We start from the raw sequence: 17,922 nt of genomic DNA, 5'->3' as shown, positions 1-17,922 counted from the left end.
CATATGCTGCAATTTTAAAGTTATTGTCCAACCGTAGTCAGCACATTTTCAATGGCATTGTTTTAAGAAGGAGATTACAAAAGAGGAGAGCCGGATTTTTGGCCATGGCATTTTGTGATGCAGTGGCAGCAACGTCTGGGTACAGAGTTGCAGCCAGGAGTGGTGACAGAGTGTTGTGAGTGCCTTTACAGATAAAGAGTTTATAAACAATGTTGTGTATGACATGTAGGTTGGATTAATGCGACATGGCCGTTCAGATTGAAGTTGCATGGCAAAAGATGAGATATGTATTGTATTTAGGACCACATCTCCAAGCGGCCTGGGTTGCATTTGAAAAAATTGGATCCGTGTCATTCAGACTGTTATGAAAAGATCAGATACATATCGCACTGGGGAAAAAAATCTGATTTGGGTCACTTCAGCCTAGGCCAGTGTGAACCTATCCTAGCTAATATTCTTAAGTCACATGAAAGCTGTAGTTGGTTTGACAGATCTATGTGTCAAAAGTGGTGTATAGCCAGGGTTTCGGCCATGTAAATGATCGTGGCAAAGCTACCCATGTCAAATTTTTATGTTTAGTTTAACTTTTTTAGTTCCACTGATCTCAAACTGATTTTACCATACAGGGACTGGAGAGCCAGATAATCTAAAACAGAAAAATTTTAGCTAATCCTGGCAAGACAGTCATTGTGGTTTGGGACTGTGTTAAATAAGCACAGCTAGCATCCTGCTGTGACTTCATTTTTCCTATATGCCTTGCAGGTTTGCACTCAGTTCACTAATTATGGTGTTTCGGTTACAGTATGCCACTAAAATTCTTACACCATCTTTTCTGGGATGATGAAATTATAGTGTTACGAAATAAATGCAAACTTATCAAACATTTAAAGAATGTTGTCTATATTTGTTGAGCAATATTTTTAGCCAAAGTGAACACATGGTGTTGGCAATGGAAGATAAAAGCTATAATATGACATATAAGTGCTTCATATATCTGAAAAAAATCCAATATTGTGCAGCCATAGTTCACAGTTTTGTTTGAAAATGTTACATAAGAATTGACTTGGTATGTTTTACAAATAACAATGCATGGTATTTTATGTCTCCATGTGTGAGTGGGCCATCACAATAAGCGTAGGCTTCATGCTAATTCCCCAACAGCGAGAACCAGAGTGTCCTCTTCAGATGGACAAATAGTCATCAGTATCCACATCACTGAAATCAGCTTACATAAACCAGAAAATAATGGCATAGCAAATATGTAAAAAGTCCAGTTTTATTAACCCTTTTCCTGTCTGATTCAGAGTAAAATGAGGCATTATCAAACCAAAATCGGTAATCTACTTTGGTAGTATTAGTCAGAGGTTGGCTAATGGAAACACACTGATAAAACATTACAAATAGGAAGACATCAGTATTTATTTTTCCAATTTTCCATTTTTAATCTCTAACATGCAGAACCTGAACTGCTTATCTAGAATCAACTTACAAGTTCATTAGATAGAATATAAACTTGGGTGATTGAGAAGATGATTATGGCACCTGTTGTTCCCTCTGTAAGTCTTTATCTGTACTTTATGTTTGTCCATCTGTCTCCCTTTCACAGCACTCACTAAATAGCCTCATTTTTCTGATTGTGCAAGGCATGCTGGGTAATTGAAAGGGAGCAACTGGCACAAGCCAAACAGATGGAGATGTAGTGTGTGTGTGTGTGTGTGTGTGTGTGTGTGTGTGTGTGGCAGGAGTCAAACGGCTGTGGATTTATCAATTTCTCAACGAAAGCCAAAATGCAACGCTCGCCAAATTCCTCTCTGTCTCTCACAAACACACAATCACAGTCTAGCACATTTAGTCTCATATCTTCATTTGTCCCCTTTCCATTTTGCCCATATTTTTTCATCTGTAGGTGACTTTTTTTTGGACTTTTTGGATGCTCTTTACTGTTTTGTCACTGCTGACAAAAGAGGCTGAGGTAGCATTACCTGTGACAAATGTATTTTACTCAGTCCCTCTTCCAAGTACTTCCACATGTTAAACACTATTGGAAAGCTAAGATTCTTATTGATGTATACCATTCCAGGCTACAATTAAAATCTTAAATTCAGTAAACACAGATTTCTGACCAGTCACCAATGAAATTTATCTTTGAAGCCATATTATACGCCAGTATTAGATGATACAGCAATTATATACTATCCTGCTACATCAGCAAGGGTCCTTTTAATTAGTTGGGCCACAACAAGTCTTTTATCCATAAAAACCTGTTTTAGCAAAAGTTCAAGGATTTTAGGGGTTAAATTGCGCAGTTTTAAAGTAAAACTTTAAGCTCTGTTTTTCTATTAACCTGCTACATGAAGAAAGTAAAAGTAAAAGTACTCATAAATTCAGTAAGAACTCCACAGGTGTAAGACCAAATTGAGCCACTCTAAACTTTATAGATAAGAGACTTTTCAATGAATTCTTAAACTCAGTAACACAAATGTTAATGGCTGTTTCCTTAATCTGATTGGAAGCTTTATTAAAGTCTGAACTATCTTTTTATTTTTATCAAACGTTCATCATTTAACTAAAATACACATCTGTCTATGGCAAAATATTAAAAACTTTTCCTGGACAATCTCTGATTTTCATACAGACACATCTTAAAACAAAGAACTACGATTTTTGTTTTTCTGTTAATTAAAACTAGAAATGAATTTGGGACGTTTGAACATGTGAATATTGTGGAGCAAGAGCAGTGAACTTCATGTCTTGTGGAAAACAGCTGCTCTGTTTTTCTGATAGGGTGCCAAACTCCCATCCACCCCTGCAAATTTATTGGTGCTTCTACACATTTTTCATCTGATGTTCACTAATTTTCCAAAACAAATTCTCTTATTAACTCCCAATGAAAAACTTTTTCTCTAACATGTAGCTACCATGGCTCAGTGTGTGTAAATTTTAAGCAAGAGTCTGAAATATTTAAGACTAATTTGCTCATTTTTAAGGACAGAACCCACTAATCCTGACCTTTCTAGGACTATAGCAGCATTTCATAAGAAACCATCATGCCACCATGATCAATGTAGCCACATGGGGTTTTTAAAAGGTTGGAGAACTACTGCCATTCAATGCAGTTTGCTGCTGCATCCAGAAATGTAACCTGAAACTGTATTACACAAGGAGGAAGCCATATATTGGTTCTAAGCAGAAACATTGCTGTGTTCTCTGGGCCCAAATAGTCAGATGGTCAATGAGAAAAAAAAGTCTAGTTTTATAATCTACAAAGATGAGACAGACCATTGAAACTGTTACCAGACAAAGATCCAAAAGCAACTACTGTGAAATAGGTGTATCCGTGTTCATTACACTGGTGACTTGCCAGTGTGTGAAGAAGCCACTGGTGTATGGCCAGTCAACAGATTCAGCTGAAGTCACTTTCAAACTGTGAAAGAGTCATTGATCGACATATTGGAATTTTTATAGACATATACAACCATCAAGATGACACCTTTTCCAGGAAGTCCTTAGCTATTAAAGCAGAACAATACCAGACGGTCTGTATAACTTCCAAGAGCATGGTTTTATAGACTCAGACTGTTTTCTCAGACAGTCAGGAAAGCATGACCATAGACTGAAAAGCAGCTGAAAGTTTGGATTAAACCAAAGTTATTTTTTATGTCAAAATGATTAAATGACTAAATATAATATAATATAATATAATATAATATAATATAATATAATATAATATAATATAATATAATATAATGTGTTATTTTTTCCTGATTAGAAATAATTAATGACAAATTCCTTGTTGTTTCTTTACTGTGTAGTAGACCAGTGGTTCCCAACCAACCGACCCCTTCATGCAAATACTAAAAAGCCATGGACATCCTGCCCCACCCCGGGCTAAAATCATGGTTGGTTTTATAAATAATATTTATGTATTCTTAGTCCTGTCCTTCAAAAAAGTCAAATTACCAACATTTAACCTTAATTTCTTTTACTTAAAAAAGGGACAATGTGTGGATGTTATTCAGAGTGGCTTTGAATGTTCAGAGCCTCAGGGACTGAACATATTTTGGTCCAAGACCCCAGGTTGGGAGCCACTGTTGTAGATGATGTAAAAATGGTTATATTTGTTCAGTAGTTTGTGCAGCATTCCTCTTCATACAAACATCTCCAGCAGCTCCAGAGTTAGCCCCAGCACAGAACCAGCCTTCTTGATTAGTATGTTCAGTGTCTTTAAGTTTCTAGCTCTGATTTTACTGCCCCAACAGATGGCATCAAAACAGACTGCACCTTCCACAACAGATTTGTAGAAGACATTGAAGAATAGGTAGGTAAAATCTCAGCTTACTCAAGAAGTAATAAGAGTGTGTGTTGCATAAAGTTGCAACATTATTCTGACCAAATGGGTGTTTGTGTATGCATCTTTTTTGGTCATGCTACAACACACACTTGCAAGCAGACATTTTATTCAACAAGAAAAATGCTGTGATGCAAAGGAAATGTTGACAAATACAGGCACTGGATTTGAGAATTTTACTGGTTGACTGCTTCATTCCACAAAACATCTGTTCTCTGAAAACTAGAGGTCAGTTTTGCTGTAGCTGCATTAAATCACTAAGAAAGGCTCAGAAGAAACCGCTTCATCTCCACATCCTTTATAAGCTGCTGTCCTCTCCTTGACTGTTCATTTAAGGATTTAAAAGCTCTTCGTCCAAATAATCCAGTGTTTTCATAATCCTGCATGGATACTGAAGCATCCACTTACACACGCGTGCAAACTGACATCTGACATGTGTGTAGATGCAAATGCACTCACTCAGACATCTACCTGCTGTACCTGGCTGTACCTGTAAATGGTCTGTCAGTGAGTGACAATCATATACTGTCTTTATTGTGATCTTTATGGCTCCACTTTGGGCAGGATTTGTCACATGTGAATTGAATGTTTGAAAGTCTCTGACATCTCATGGGCTTGTTCCTCTTTTGTTTTTTTGGTTTTTTTGTTTTTTTTTTGTTAATTTATTCTAACTGTGCCTCATTCTTTTAAAAATTGAACAAAACAATAATAAATAAGATAAACAGAACTGCTATTTATCCTTACCTTTGTACATGGACATGACATGACTGTCTGCACTACCTTCCACTCTTGCAATTTGTGGAGCAGACAAAATTATTAAAAGTATGAATAATTTTGTGTAAGATTAGGATTTGCTGTTTATGTATGTGGAATGAAGTATACAAGCAATTATAATTACATAATAGTGTTATTAAAATGGGAGATGGATTTCAAATAACATTAACTCATTATTAAACCTACTCTTGGTTGTGGGTTAAAAAAAACCAAAGGAACAAAAACAAAAACAAACAAAAAAACGTTAAACTTAATCAAAAGTATCACCCACAACACATGAAAAGTTGCACAATATCATTTTCTACTTTTCACAATTCGCCTTCTTTTTTCTATATTATAAGATTACCATCATTCAACTGGAAACAAGAATAGTTTTACAATTAAACAACTTTTTTAGTTAAAGGCTTTGTTGCAGATGCGGTGAAGGACTCGCTTTGTTTACTTCACTAGAGGTGACTTTCTCTTTCTCTGCCCAGCTTAATTGTGGTTGAGAATGAGCCATTTGGCATTACACAAGAGATATTTTATTTTCTCTCTGTACTGTAGATTGGCTGAGCTTCATGGATAAAATGTTGGTATGTGGACAAAAACAAAGCTCAATATGTTTCAAAAAGACTCCAAAGTAAATTGAAGTCAAAGTCAAATGCTTTGAAAGCCATCTTTTAAGACTCCCTCATGCCATATTGCGCGTGGATAGAGGGAAGGGAAGTGTGCTGTTGTGTTTTTCTGTTTTACAGTTTATTTTGCTGTCTCGTACCTGTTAAGAGTTTTGCTATTTCAGAATCAAACTGGAGCCTGTCTGTTGACTGACAGAAATGCCAGACTATGAACATCTGCCCCCATACACACACTGACCGCAAAATAGCCCACCTATACCTAAAAAAAGGTAGTTTCAGTGTTGGAGCTTTAGGTTTAATTGGCCATGTGTCAGCAGTAGAACAAGGAGTGAGGATGAGTGGACAACTGGCGAGAGAAACTGCACCATCACCCTCCAAGCTTCTTCTGATGTTAAGAGATGTCGCAGCCAAAGATGTGTTGTCTGATTATCAGTACACCTTTAGTGTTCAGTGTTGCATGCAAGGGGGGAGAAAGCTGTGTTTCAGGGCCTTTTCTTGTCCTAGATATTAAACTTTATTCTCTTTTATTTAATACCTGGCTACTTCGTTCAATTAAAAACATAATGATCTCTATTTCATCTTTAGATCTAATGATTTGTCTACAAGGATTATGTGAGGAAGAAGGTAAATCTTAAAAAGAGACAAAGGTCAAATTTTCTAATTTTGTCAGTGGTAATTGTTGTGTTTTGGGGGCCTAGTAAAAGATTTGGAGGGTTTTTGTTGGTGAGTTGCATATTTGCAGTAGTAACTAAGATAAGCACTTTTATTATTTAGTCTTTAGCATCATTTCACTTTGTAAATGTTACTGAAGGGGGATAAAAAGCAGATAATATTAGTTGGCAAGTTAATTTTGTTGCTAGTAAGATATACCGTTACACAGTTTGTTAAAATCTTGTTACACTATCTCCATTTCATGAATGTCTGTGTTTGTGAAAAAAAGATGGTGCCAGCATTGAAATCCTGACAACGCCATGCTAGCAAAGCTAATGGCTGTGTCCGAATGTCCACCCTATACTTCCTAACCCCTCGTTTGCTACATAGGGCTGCACTGCATAGCACACTACATAGTGACTCAACCCACTTCAAGATGTCATTCCAAATCCAACCCAAAGTTGTGTGTAAATATTTTTATGTTTATTCCTTATGTTGTATTTTATTCTTTGTTTGTTTGCTTATAGGTAATTTCGCGCAGCTCAATTTTTTCACCTCCTTGCTCCATGTTGAGCTTCTGCCCGCAATGCATTGTGGTCTATATTGACCCATCTAGTGACCATCAATGCTCACTACTTTTCAAGATGCATTGTGGGTAATTTTGAGTGCCCTACTTTTTTCTCTCTGGACATTCAGACTCTCTGACAAAATGGCGTGACCCCTATACAGGGCACTATGTAGGGAGTAGGGTGCACATTAGGACACAGCCAATGTTTTTGACAACGTCCTGCTTGGAAGGTTTCAGTAAGGAAGATACTTAAATTAGTTGCTTGTGACAAAATAGGTTTCAAAAGGTTTATTCAAATGAGTAAACCTCTGTCTTTGCTTAATAAATGTTTGCAAATGTTAATGGATTATGAATAAAAGATAGTGTCAAACTCAAAAATGTTCTGCTAGCAAGAGTAAAAGTCTGTTAAAGGTAATATTTTTGATAATGTGCTGTTAACAAGGTTTTAGTTATGAGGTTACTTAGGTGCTAAAGGGATATCTGGTTCACCATGTTTATTCTAAAGGTCTCTTATCTTCATCTAAACGCTTGTGATTTGTTAATTAAATGGATGACAATGGTTAGTTAGTCCTGATAAATTTCTCCGTCCCTGAAACTGTCTGTTCCTTGAAAGAGAAACATAACATGAGCAGCTTGATAGTAAACTCTAGGTTTATTAAAGTTGAATAAAATAAAACAAAATAAAATAATTTTACATAGGACATCAGTGTTTTGAATGCTTTCACAATCCATTCTAGAGGGTTGTGCAGTGTGCAACAGCAATGTTAGGTGTTGATTTGATTGCATGACAGTCTCAGCATCTGAACACAAAGTTAGTTTTTGTAGTTATTTCTGTGTGTTTCTGCAGAAGCACAAAAGGGTAGGAAGGCTCCCTGTAGGAAAGACTCATTCCAAGGCCCTGACTGTCGATATTACAGCTACAAATCAGACCTCCCACACCGCTGAGAGCAGCAAATGGCACACACTCACACGCAGAAGCATGCTCACAGACTCCATTGACTAAGGGAAAGTTTTATTACCAATCTCTGTGTTACAGCTCCCCTGCTACAGCTTGAACTGTGCAAGAATATTTTCGATACATGCCTTGTATACCTACATGCATTATGTGTTTATGTATACACATACATTTTCATTAAATTATGTTTGTTTCTACACATGTGTTTTCTGTGCTTTGGTCTGTTTGCTCAGTTGGGAAAACAGATAGCACTCTCTCTGGACAGAGATGTGGAGCGTAGCAACGGAGGAAGCAAAAGTGCTTGTCATGCAACACGCTTTGACACTGCTGCCATTTACAGAGCATTTAAAATCTCCCAAAACCACTCAGAGCATTTGTAATATCCTGTGTGACATTTTGAATGTTTTGCTTTGGATTTGTGATGAGACACTAGTCTCAGCATTACATGATGATAATACAAAAATGTGCAAAATAAATGGCAAGTGATCTTAATTTATCCCATGCAAAGACATCTCACAATTCAAAATTTTAGTTTTGGATTTTTTTCTGAGTTCTCTGAGCTGTAACAATTGTTACTCAGCCCTCCACCAGATCACTGTAGAGTTGACAAATCTTCCAACTAAGTAATCAGGTGGTAGAAAAAAGGCACTTTGTCGTCATCATCTATCTGCTGTTCATATGGTAGACCACAGCTTACCTGACATTTTTCTCTGTTAGGAGAAAGGAGAAATACAGTGGGAAGATTGAAAAAAAAAGGTGCAACCAGCGGAGAGGGACTGAAAAAGACCACTGAGGCTCTTCTTACCTGTAAATGGGACCACACAGAGCAGGTGTGAGACAGAGTAACATCATAGCTGTGTCCTTTGAACGCACTGCTGAAAAGTTGTGAAGTCAGACATCTAGGCTAAATTTTTTACTCAAGCTTTTTATGAAAAAGCAAGGGAATGTCCAATAATATTTGATTTTACTTGGTTTCTCTTGAATCTTGTCCAAATGTGAGTCTTGACCATACGAGTTCTTTCAAATGGTAGTTATTTATTATAGACTGCATCAGAGTTGTAATTTCATCATGTCTGTGACCCTTAACACCAGAGATGAGTACATATGAATATAAAATCATTGGGTTATGTAGTTACAAACAATCCATTTGTTAGTAAAACAACGTGGACTGCTTTTCTTATACAGTAAATTCAAAAACATATATGTGAACACACAAACATACACACAAAACTCCTTTTCTTCCTGCAAATGCCTTTGAAAAAACTGTTATGCACTGAATTGAATGGTTTGTGTTTGTAACCTTTTTCCAGTATGAATTTAAATGCTCTCACATAGGGCTCCCTACAGCCTGGTCATACAGTGGCTTTCAAATGCATAATAAAATGCAGTTTTAAACAGAATAATTCATTGGCTGAAGAACTGGCAAAAACATGCCAAAGCCTTTGATTTCTATTCCTGGTCTAGGCTGCACTGTATGAAGGTTTCGTTGGTATGACGACACTTTTGCTTGAATGTTTGTGTACTGTATATGTGTGTTTGCGTGTGTGTGTGTGTGTGTGTGTGTGTGTGTGTGTGTGTGTGTGTGTGTGTGTGTGTGTGTGCGTGTGTCTGTACTACACTAACGTGACTAACCAGGCAAGGCATCTGTGAATTTAAAAATAAACCCCAAAATAACAAAAATCTTCATAAAGCGAAGTGAAAAGATCTGACTTTGTTCAGCTCCTCTGTTAGCTTATTGCTGCAAAGTGCTGTGATCCATGTGGAGGGAACTGGACTTTGTGGGAGGGAACTGGACTTTGTGGGAGTGTTTCTTGGTCATTTGTTTTGATAAGCTAATGAATTGTCAACTGAAATGGGTTTAACATGGTTTGGATGACTTTATCATGCTTAGAAAGGGTTTACTAGAGAGTTGTTTTCCAGTTGAAATGGATCAAACTTTATGATCCACTGTTAAATCTGCCTCTGCCTGCATTGCACGGTGCATGGAGAGGATCACAGGGATAACTCTATTAACCATAGAGGTGAGGCATCATACCAGGGTTGGGAGCGACAAGAATGTGTGAGATTCTTTAATCTGTTGCACCAGATGGTTATTACACAGAAACACCTACTGAGAAAGCATTTGTTTGGCAAAGGGCAAGTACTGTTATGAGAAATATGTAGCAGGAGATTAAATGAGTCATAATCAGAGTTAGGTTCTTTGGAATTTATTCTACTTTCAACTGTAGCTGTCTCCAGAAATTCTCTGTTGCTTAGTTATGTCTTGGTGTTAATTGATTTAGTTTTCAGGGATGTGTTTCATCTCTACATCTAGGCTGCGTCCAAAATCCAGTACTTGCTCTTTGAAATGCTGGATGTATAAGGAGATGCCATACACTCATTGGCCACTTTTTCAGTTACACCTGATCAGTTACATATTCATGTAAATAGCTAATCAGTCAATCACATGGAAACAAGATGTATTTAGGCATGCAGAAGTGGTCAAGATCATTTTCACACACGACCATTTTTAGGGTTTACAGAAAATGGTCTGAAAAAGAAAAAATATCCAGCAGGTGGCAGTTGCCTGAAAGAAAATGTATGGTTGATGTCAGAGGTCAAAGGAGAATGAGGTTACTGGTTGGAGATGACAGGAAGGCAACACAAAAATTTAAATAACCACTTGTTCCAACCAAGATATGCGGAATAGCATCACTGAATACACAACACATCCAACCATGAAGCTGAAGGACTAAAACAGCAGAAGATCACACCAGGTTCCACTCCTGTCCGCTAAAAACAGGAAAACTACAATTCACACAGATTCACCAAAAGTGGACATCAGATTGACATCAATTTAACTCTCAGGGATATTATCATTTGAATTTGTTGCGGAGCGCTGGAGAGGTAACAGAAAGCTGATGTTTGAGAATCTCAAACATGACAGGTGGGAAATAAGGAAGGCGTCTGCTGCACAAGCTTGTAGGCATAAATATTTAACCAGCTTTTCTTTTTAGTATTGATGTCAGGAAAGAGATATAAGAAGCTGGTAACATCTTCCAATCTAATCCAATTTATTTATGAAGCATATTTAAAACAAACAGCATTGTACCAAAGTGCTGTACAATCTTGTCTTACTGGTATTCAAACAAGAACCAAGAAGACAGTTTGCGTCCTCTCAGACGTTTTAGAGCATCACTACTTGCTACTGCAAGCAGATGGTCCAGAAGACAAAGGCTTGGCATAGAAACAGATGATACTTGTAGAAACATTCATCAACTATCTCTGAGATGAATTCTGAAAAAAAATGTCTGCAGTTCCCTCATCAAAGTCAGCAGGGCTTCAAAGTGTTTGCAGCTTCTTTAACTAAAAAACAACACTGAACATTTTAATTGCAGAAAAGGCGAAAACAGTTTTGTTTTGCTTTGAATTCAGGGTTAATTTAACTTGGACAAGCTAAACAAAGCAACATTTTACTTCCGTAGAGTTAAAGGGGGCAAATAAAGGACTTTCTGAGGATGAAGGAGTAGAGAAAAAGGATGGTATTGAGAGCAGGAGGAGCTATAAGCAAATGTTGAACGGAGAAAGACTGTAAGAGAGCAGATGGTTTCAGCGTTTTGCCCGAGGCACTTTATACTCAAAGAAATGACTACAAGGATGAAGAGAGATGGGCAGAGGTGAAACATTAACTACACATCTGTACTTTCTTTCCTCCAGTGCTTCGGAGGGGTAGAGAGTAAAGAGAATACTTGAGGAGTTTTGACAGGAATCACCATCACTGTGCTGCAGTGTTCACAACAATCACAGCTGACACATGGCATCCATCATTTCATGAAATGCCTCACCCATACACTTTCTCTCACAATTTGCTGAACCCACTGGATATTCTCATTTTTCTGTTCAACAGATGTGTGACAACCTTTGGACACATGCATATTTCAAAATATAGTTTTTGCCAGCCTTGTTGTCACCTCACCTAAAAGTACACTGTGGGCAAAAGCACACACAAACACACAGAGACCTATACTCTTCCCAGTTAAATGAATGGTGAATGATAGATGAGTGTGGCTCTTGGTTGTGTTGCCATATGTTTCGACACGAGAGAGAAAGAGTGGAGGCCTCGCGGTTCATTGAGCTTCGAGTCAATCACAGCATTCAGCTCACCTACTGTGTTCGCTCCACTGACACCTTGAAGGATGCCTGTGCATGCCTGGCTGTGTGTGCATGTTTGCTGAAGAAACCGCTGAGTACTTCCCAGTTTATACCGCTGGCATTAGATTGACCATCATTTCAAATATGGTAATAAGTTGCAGCATTAGGTTGTAGTTTTCCCAGAAGTTGATATGAAGTCATTCGACTCTTCTCATTGAAAATCCCTCAGCGTTGTCACTGTCACACAGTCAATTTTCTCTAACTCGCTGTGGCACCATCTTCATCTCCCCGTGCACATGTGCAGCCTACCTACCTCTTCATCTCTATTACATGTCCCACCATTCTCTGTACACAGCGACAGCCATTCAAGACACAATTGCCATTGATCGTTTCATTCAGACATTTTGGCCTTTTTCCGAGAGTTCATTGCATTGCAAGCAAAATAAATAAATAAATAAATCAAAAAATCACAGAAATTACTTATCTTTCAGTAGATGCCACCTTTTATTAAAGAATGGACCTATAGAAGGGGACAGTATATATGATGGTAAGTAAACTGCACGGTTTAGACTAATTATTATTCATTCGTACTTTGCTCTATTTGCATCCAACATGCTTGAATCTTCTCAGATGACCCACACACAGTGTTATATAATGAAAAACTGTGACCAGCCAACCATCACACATAAACACACCAAATGCACACAAAAAGCCAGTCTCACCTACAACATAGCACAAAGCCGGTTTCAGGAAACTGTTTTCTGGTAGTTTGAGTGTGTGAAGTCTGTCTCCATTTCTTCATTTCACCCCTCCTCCTCATGAAGACTGGGAGATTACTGGAAGAGTGTCACGCTAAAAAGCCAGCAGACAGTTTTGCCCTTTACAACAAAGTATTGCTGCTAATTAGAGACTATGAGTATGTCACTGGACTTAAGTGTATGTTTCTGGTCATCCATGCATGGTTGCAGGAGCCTCTTTCATAGAAACGCTAGAGAGTGTTCGTTCCACTCATCATCTCAATGGGACCTTTGAGATCTGAACCCAGTTGTTGTGAGACCACGTCTCTGGACAGTCACATATGGAACGTCCTCATCAAGGACAGAGCATCAAACTTTGTCACATTTAACATCTTAATAAATATATATTAATTTATTATCTGTACCACTTTGTCCATTATGGGTTGTGTGAAGCTGGAGCCTAACCCAGCATTTATCAGGTAAGAGGCAGGGTACACCCTGGATAGACCACCAGTCCATCGCAGGGTCAATTCAGAAAGAGACAAACAACCATTCACACTCACACTCACACTCACTCCTAAGGAGAATTTAGAGTGACCAATTGACCTAACATGCATGTCCTTGGACGGTGGGAGAACACACACACACACACACACATATATATATATGTATATATACATATATATATATATATTTATACCTGTATATGTAAACAGAAATATTAAAAAGTACTTTTCAAATAAAATGTATGCGAAATTCATATAAAAATACACTAGAAAGTACACTATTTGTGTTTGAGATAGTTGAGTAGAAATATGATGTTGCCAAAAATAGCAATCGTCTAGTAAAATGCAAATAACTGACAAAAGGTGGGAGGACATAAATCAATTATATGTTTCTTCACTGGAAAATGATCCAACATGATCTCATTACGTCTCCTCTGGCACTGCTGACGACGTTCCTACATGTTTACATTGGCAGCATAATAATGTTTATGGTGATGATGATGCAGCTGTTAACTGGGATAATAAATGAAGGGGTTTGTATATCAAGTAAAAATGCTGAAAATCTGAAATCCGGATGAAATGTGTGGATGTGCCAAGACAAACATAACCTGTTATCCAAACAAGTTTTTGTAGCTGGTGATTTGATTCTTGGTCATTTCTTTCAGGGTGTTGTTTTACTGCTCCGTAGTTATGATTGGGTCTTTATTTGCATGCAGCTCTTGCTTCAAGTTGTTTGTCTTTTTTTGTTGTTATGCTAATGAGTTGAAGGAGATAACATGACCGTAGAGTCAGAATATGAACTAGTCTGTATACTTGAAATCCATAGTTTATATCACAGAAGACTGTATATCCATTTTCAAGCATCAGGGTCAGGGGTGCATGGATAAAACAAAAGATGGTTAGGTGTCATAATGTACATTTCAGTGAACCCAATTTTGCTTAAAGTCATTTTTATCACTCACTTTAACCTCCAAGAGTGAGCTTATCCAATGTTGGGAGTCTGTATACTTAAAACACCAAATCTCTGGAGGCGTCTTTGGATTGTGTAATACTGAGTCTGAAGCTTAAGTCTTTGATCTTTTGACTGTGTATCTGAACTGTATAAAATTAGGGCAACTTTTTGGAGAGTTTTTTTAAAAAAAAAAGAAAAGAAAACATTTGCTTAGCAATGCTAAGTCCATTAGTTTTGTTCAGAATTTAAGATTCAGAGATTAAGATTTGATTGATTCTAATAGGACAGGATTGTGTTTAGGCTTTTAATAGAAAGACCTTTTAATGTACTTCAAGATGAGATCTGTCTCACTGGATTCCATCACTGTGTCTGAGAGCACCCATAGCTTCCATTAAAGAAAGTACCTTGATGGAATAATAACAATTCCTTTTGGCGCTGCACCCCAAATGAGGATGTTGGGTGGTGTTTCACGCTTTACTCTTCCATCTGACTAGTCTACATTGTCACATACTTTTCCTAGTAAACGGACTGGAACTGCAATTCATTTTCACCAGATGGGAGGAAGACTGACATCATCACACACTGGCTCTATGAGGGTGTCCTTGGTGAAGTTTTATGTGAACCTGTTTCATCAGGAGCAACCTTGTCTCAGTTTGAAATGTCCACTGGTAGTCTCTCTCTTCTTTTTTTTTAATTCAAAACATCTGAAAGCAGGATTGGGCCTGAGTTAGAAAAAACAGACACTGCTTATGCCTTGCTTGACCCTTCCTGCACTATGTATATTTGATGGACTGGATCTCTCAAGGGTAAGTTATGGGTCAAGTTTACACACTCTCTACAGGGATCCACAAGCATACTCTCTGCTGGCACTCAGCCCATAACCTCAGGGCAAGGGAGGCAAGAAAGTCACTAAAAAAAGGGCAGAATCAGAGGAAAGATGATTTTTATTTAAATATACACTGTGAGAAATTGCAATATTCTAAATGCTATTTTATAGACTGATCATTGTCTCTTTCTCATGCCAACAACTTGGGATTATTTTTTCCTCCTTGATTTCACTCTCTTCTCCAAACCGATTAGCATTTGTATTTGTTTATTTTTTTTGAAAAACAGAATAGAAGAGTAGAAATGTCACGCTGAGATACACCCCTTGTGCACTGCATAGTAAATTGTGGTCTGTGCTGCTTGTGGGACTTGCTTTCCATTCAATGAAATAAAAAAGAAGAAGGGGGGAGGCTTTCTGTGCAGCATGCTTCAAGACCTGAACTTAATAACTTCATCATCGTGTTGCTGATTGTATTTTTCATAAGAGGATAACAACCTCTTAAACACTGCATTCTCTGTTGGTGGTGGATTTTTACTCATTCAACTGAAGTAATATAAAAAAATAATAATAACTAAAAATAATTAAATTAGTAATAATAAATTTTTATGGGGTGTTCTTTTGTAGTTTGATAAGGTTCAGGCAAATAAGGTATTTGGCTTCAAATTTAAGCAAAGATCTGTTGTCTGTTTGGAACTGCTGCATTTATATCTCCTCAGTAATTTGGCCTGTATTTAGGTACATTTATCTAGTTACCAGGATAGTAAACATAAAATGTCGGTGGCGCCTTTATGTGTCAGAAAATTATTTGTGTGGAACAAAGAAACACACAAGCATCTCTGTTGTTATGGTAACCAGTGTTATAGGTCCCACCCTGAACTTTTGAGTTAAGGTCAGAGATTTTACACCATTTTTTTTTATATGAGTATAAACATTCAGCACTGTTCTATGTCAGTGCTGGACTGCCTAAACTGTGATGTTATCCTAAACATCACCAAGTTACCACATGTAGTAACAGTTGGCAACAAAAAAAAGGGATCAATAAAGCAATAGAGAAATGATCCTGGATAGACCCTCACATCAAACCTCATTCGGACATTTACTTTGTCTGGTAACAAAGTAAATCTAATGTTAGAAATGAAGAGCAAATAGTGGTCCTATTCTTAAAGATGGGAACTAAAGACATGCTTCAATTCATTTTGTTGGAAGTAAAGATTATTTTAGGTTTATTGGAATTTATTAAGCCCTATGTTACAGTCCTGTCAAGAAAAAAACATTAGCACAAGAATGAAGACGCTGTATGATGATATTGTGTAAGTTTTGAAGGTAGAATCATTTTCAGTGATTTTAAATATTATCTTTGTTTTGTCTGTTATCTTTGGCTGTCTGGTGATAGCTTGGATTGAAAGGTCGTTGCAGTATATCTGTTGTGTTTTTGTCTTCTCTTTGTTCTTTCTGCTTTCCTTTTTGCTTCTTTTTGCTTTCTGCCTCCATTTTTCTGCCCCCTCTGGTCCGGTCCAGCAGGATTACATAGATTCCATGATTCAAAGTAAATAAATAACAGTAAATAAATAAATGAATCAGATTATCAAGAGGAGCCTTATACTCGTAAACCTCGCCTTTACAAAGCATACTTGTTGGGCACAACATTGCAACCAGACTATCATTCAGCTTGCTATGATGCTGGACAGGACAGGTTTAAAAATATTTGTATATATACATATATATATATATATATATTCTTTCTTTGAAGTTTCCATTGCTAGTTCAATGATTGACCAGTATTAGCCTTTATACAATCTTAAGTTCATTCACTTTGTGTGTCCACCATGACAAATAAGCTAATTGGCTTTCCACTTTCATTGTTTATTTTACATCCTCATGTGCCTCCATCACGTAAAATGATTTTAAGACGCTTTTGTTGTTTCACATAATTTTATACAAACTTGCTTGGTCGTACAGATGTACCCTATGTTTGTGTTACCATTTCAGAGGAAGATTCTCTTGCAAAAAGGATGTCAGTGAGTGCTCTGAGGAGACTGCAAGTTAGTGTTTGGGGATGGGCAGCAAGCAAAACCATATTATGCAAGGCTACATCTCCAAGGGTTTTACAGTACATGATTTGGCTTGGGTTGATAACTGTTCCAGGCAAGTTTTGCCAGGGCATGAGAAAAGCATGAATTTAAAACAAGTGGCTACATGCACAAACACACACTGCAGGCATAGACAATCAGTCCTGACAGCTTTCTGTAGCCAAACAAACCTTCTGTATTTGTTTCTAGAGAGGGATAATTAATCTCCCAAACAGATTCTGCCCTGGAATAAAACACAGACTCTCATGAGTTGTGACACGCACATACACACATGCAATGGCACGTCAGACCAGCATGTGTAACTGTAAAAATGTGCCTTTAGAACATACATGCACACTGTCAAGTATAAAAAAATTGATTAGTAAAATGCCACATGTCATTATGTTGGAAATTTAAAGTGTTTGAGGCAGAAATAATGGAGGGAGGGAATGACACATCGTTTGTGTCTCTTTGTGTGTGAATGTTTCCCGGTGTGTCGACACTTTGTTCCTGTGGAGTAGCTGACAGTGTGTGGATGTTCTAGCTCTGTTTAATGAGCAGATTTCTGGATTAACACAGTAAGATAATGAGAAACAGCATCACGGGATGAGATTAAGAGTGCCAAAACAGTGGTTCAAAATTTCAGCACCCTGCTAGCACATCAGACTTTTTCATAATGCAGAGACTTGCTTGTGGTCCAGAAAGCAAGCAGAAATAAACTATACCAACTGGCTTTGCTAATTCTCGCACCAATTTAAGTTCCTTAGACTCGAGTGCAAATTATATAG

At 37.5% G+C, this 17,922-nt stretch overlaps 1 protein-coding gene across 2 annotated transcripts in view; it reads left to right on the top strand.

Annotated features, from left to right (window-relative positions):
• Positions 1 to 8,661: 8,661 nt before the first annotated feature.
• dlgap3 (discs, large (Drosophila) homolog-associated protein 3) overlaps positions 8,662 to 17,922 on the top strand; it is an 88,319-nt gene continuing 79,058 nt past the window's right edge. For both annotated transcript variants that reach the window (XM_041967100.1, XM_041967099.1), the window contains exon 1: positions 8,662 to 8,743. The gene's annotated coding sequence lies outside the window, so the exon portion shown is untranslated. The remainder of the gene's footprint in view (positions 8,744 to 17,922) is intronic.

This window comes from Melanotaenia boesemani, chromosome 17 (genome assembly GCF_017639745.1).
Source record: "Melanotaenia boesemani isolate fMelBoe1 chromosome 17, fMelBoe1.pri, whole genome shotgun sequence".
Lineage (NCBI taxonomy): Eukaryota > Metazoa > Chordata > Actinopteri > Atheriniformes > Melanotaeniidae > Melanotaenia > Melanotaenia boesemani.
This window is presented reverse-complemented; position numbering and strand designations above follow the sequence as displayed.